The 4,244-nt window shown below is 40.2% G+C and overlaps 1 pseudogene; it reads left to right on the forward strand.

Moving 5' to 3' along the window:
- The first annotated feature begins 257 nt into the window (after positions 1–257).
- LOC111824850 lies at positions 258–913 on the forward strand (annotated as a pseudogene).
- Positions 914–4,244: the final 3,331 nt, after the last annotated feature.

A 4,244-nucleotide genomic window follows, 5' to 3' on the forward strand; every position in this document is an offset into this window, starting at 1 on the left:
TAAGAAAATAATATAGATACCCTAAAGGACCATGAATTCTTATGGATGAGACAAATACATAAACCCATAATAATGTCCAATTTCAATTCCAAGCTTTAATGATTGTGCACTATCCAGTTTACCACAACTATTCTCTTTCCAAGGATAATGACAATATTTCTGAATAATCAGAAAGTAAAGCCTTTCCACACGACCCAAAGAGGGGTCCATACGGTGTTGTCTGGGTTGTTGTCATAATTTAAAGGGAAACTTCCACAATGTCTGGAGCTGTTGCTGTCCTGTAAATGAAGGAGTAGGATGTCCTTAAATTCCTTGCAGCAGAACCCACTCAGGTGGCACCCACCTTGACTTCATATGCAAAAGGCAAAGCGATGGCATCTACATCATAAATCTGCAAAGAACCCGAGAAAGCTTCTGCTGCCAGCCTATGTCATTTGCCATTAAACACCTGGCTGATGTCAGTGTCATGTCGTCTGGGAATACTGGCCAGGGAGCTGTGCTGAAGTTTGTTGCTGCTACTAAAGCCCCTCCTATTGTTGGCTACGTCCCTGCTGGAACCTTCACTAACAAGGCAGATCCAGGCAGCCTCCCAGGAGCCACGAGTGCACCATCTCCCATGAGCACCCGTGGGAGGTCATGCCTGACCTCTACTTCTACAGAGATCTCAAAGAGACTGAAAAGGAAGAGCAGACCGCTGCTGAAAAGACTCTGACCGAGAAGGAATTTCATGGGGAATGGACTGCTCTAGTTCCAGACTGTACTGCTCCTCAATTCAAGGTCACAGGCTGACCTGAAGGTGCAGGTGCCCTCTGACCCTATAGAGCAGCTCCCTACTCCCTACTGAAGACTAGTCCACAGCCCCACTGCTCAGGCCACTGAATGGATAGGAACAACCAGAGTGGTCTTAAGTTGATGGAAAATAAACAGTTTCTTAAAAACAATACAAGAAAAAAAGAAAGTAAAACTTAAAGAGGCAGTTGTTGTAGATTGACGTAGCTTGACAACAATAGAATCAAACTGTCTCGCTGGACATTCCAACTCTCATCACACATAACAACACTGTGCAACACAAAAGTTTAAATGACATACTGGTTTATCAAATCATGAGTCAGAAAACATAATACGTAGGCTTAAAGGCATGCTTTAAATATTTTGGGGGGGATGGGGGAAAAAACCCTAGCTGGCTTAGAACACTCTTGTAGGTTTTCCTGATATAAAGTAGAAAGTAACATGATGTTAATTATTGTGAGACAGAGTTAATTGATGAACTGGCCAATAAAACAAGGTTTCTACTACCAAGAAAGCAGGTGTCTGCTTGCTGAAAAGGCACAACCGCCCTTAATTTCACACTCTGTGATTCTTCATAAAAATTTTAAAGATCAATTATGTCCCATCAATGTTAGATCCAAGCCAAACTAAGTGATTTATGTACAAATATCCTCACACGTGAAGTAATTTTTGATGGAGTAACTTATCTTTATTGAATATGAACTCAAGAGATTATGCTGGGAAGTAATTTACACATACGACTTTCTCTACATTTTTAATACACCTCCACTTTCTGTTTTAATAATGTACCCTTTAAATAACTAGAGGACAAGAGATATTGCTTTTATTTGAGAAATAGATTAAACACAGAAGTTTAATACAGTGATTCAGATATGTTCATAAAATTTAGGTGATATTATATTTATTCCAGTTTTTCAAAATGAAAGCTTTCAATGGAGCTGCACAGCAATGAAAATTCTAGTCCCTGAGAGTTGGTTTGATTTATTCATTACACAAACATTCATACAGTATTTACTACTACGATGAAGACATAGTGCCAGGCACAGATCAGTCAAGAACAGCCTCTGATCTCAAGGAGCTCATAGTCTAATGGTGGAAACGAACACAGGAACAGATAATTATGAACATGGGATGAAAAAATACAGTGATGGAGATATGCAATAGACAGGCACCTAACCCAGCCTGAGGGTGACACAAAAAGTCCCAGGGGAGTCAGGACCACTCGCTACTAGCCTTAACGACTGAGGCAGGATTATGTAGACTCCAGCAGATGGGACTAAGTCAGTAAAAAAAAAAAGGGGGGGGGGGGGACTAAAACCACCTAGTGTGTTCAGGCAACCACAATAGCTGAATCTGCTGGAGGGTGGACCATTTTCCTGATCACTACAGACCTAAGTTGGAGTTATCTCGCAAAGTACACAATTCTTAATGAGTAATAGCTGAAGTGTCATAACATAGTATACACGTGGTTAGGAAAAAAGATATGTAAAACTCATTTTTGTTTTAATAGCACCATTTTGATCCATACACTACCCAATTCACTAAAAACAATGTTTGGGGTCAGTTTAATAACTTCCCTAATTTTTATTGCCATCTTTTTTACTGTATCCTGAGTGATTTTATATTCAAATGTTTAGTCATAGAGAACCCTAAGTCTTCTTTTGCTATGCTTCTTGACAATCTTAGATTGAACACCACCAAAGGAAAATCCCTTGGAAATAAGGTTAAGTCTGAGAAGAATCCAGGAAAATAACCATATGCAGGCAAACACACCAATTTTAGCATTTCTAAATGTTTATTGTCCCCCAGTTCTCGTGTCACTCTGCGCTGTAAATGAGTTCAAGTGTATCTACAAAATCCACCCTGTGGAGACAATCGGATTACTAGGAATGTGCTCCTGAAGCAGACTGCGGCAATAATACATTTACCCACGCATTACCTTGGAATACCTAGACCTTAAAGGAAAACCTGAAGCTCCACATAATAAGTGGACGAAATAATACTACCATGAAAAATGCTGATAACAAGTTATATAACCAGCTTATGAATAAATATGTAAATAGAATAAGTAGAATTAACTATATGTCTTCCCAATTATATTCCCAATAACCTATGAAAACAACCTATAAGAAAAGCATATCACTATTCAGTATATTCTCCATTAAAGTATAAAGCGCAACATTAAGAACAATGTAGGCATAGAATCTAAAATAATTATGAATTGCAAAATCTCAAAATGTTTTCCATTCCTTTAACTCAGATGCTGGAAAGATGTGAGGCAACTGGACTATCTTAATCTTTCAGGTGTAACTCCTCTATCCGAATATAAGAAAGAAAAGACTAGAAATATGGAAAACATGAATTCTCTTTTAGTATTAAGATGCAATTCCCAGCTGAATGTAAACTCAGCAATGCCTAGGGTCACTGGCCTCCTGAGAGCTGAAGGGATCAATATCTCAAGGCATCTCTTCAGCCCTGTACAGTCAAGGGTTAACTTGGCAAGTCTAGGTTGCTCAGGCACTAAGCTTTCCAAAGAAAGGACTGGCCCTGGACTGGTTACTGGGCGTTAACCTCTGAGCTCTTGAAATAGTCTGTCTGATGTGAATGTGTTTATATGCCTGAGGCCCCGGGCCATGCTGATTAGTTTGATCTCAGGGGGCTGGACACTAGATAACTAAGGTCGGTCTCTCAGGTGCTGAATGCTTTACTGACCCCCAATAAAAACCCTGGCTACCAAGGCTTGGGTGAGCCTACCTGGTTGGCAACACTTGGCACATATTGTCACAGATCATTGCTGGGAAGATTTAATGTATATCTGTCCACGCACCTGGACATTTGCCCGTGGTTACTCCTGAACTTTGCTTTGTGCACCTTTGTTCATTTGCAGAAGTTAATCTGTATCCTTGCACAACAGACCACAACCATGAATGACTATACAGCTTTCTTGTGAGTCTTTCTAGTGAATCATAAGCCTGAAGGTGGTCTTAGTGACCCCAAGAAAAGCCCATTCATGGCTCAACATGACACCCATTGGGAAGCTCTGATCTACACACCGTGGCTCTCCCAGAGCTCACTGAGTCAGAATCTCTATCCAGAAACCTTTATATTTTACAAGCTCCCTGGGTTAATCTGACGCAGCCAGTGAGCCACTAGTTTTAGAACAGGCTTTTAGAAGCTTCTGATCTTGCCAACCAGCCATGTGCTGCTTAAATAACCTCAACAAAGTCCCTGTCATTTGGTTTGTAAATTTCCAGAGATAGGAAATTCACAATCTTTCAAGACAGCCCTCTTCAATATTTAAGTGGCTCACATTGTTAGAAAATTTTCCCTTATGTGTATGTAAAATATCTCCACATGACTTCTAATCCTTGCTCCTGGTTACACGCAATCAGGCCATTCAGAGTAAATCTCATCTGCCTTCCACATAACAATCCAAACACTGCAGTTTTCTAATT

The sequence above is a fragment of the Myotis lucifugus genome, unplaced genomic scaffold, assembly GCF_000147115.1.
Source record: "Myotis lucifugus unplaced genomic scaffold, Myoluc2.0 scaffold_9033, whole genome shotgun sequence".
Taxonomy (NCBI): domain Eukaryota; kingdom Metazoa; phylum Chordata; class Mammalia; order Chiroptera; family Vespertilionidae; genus Myotis; species Myotis lucifugus.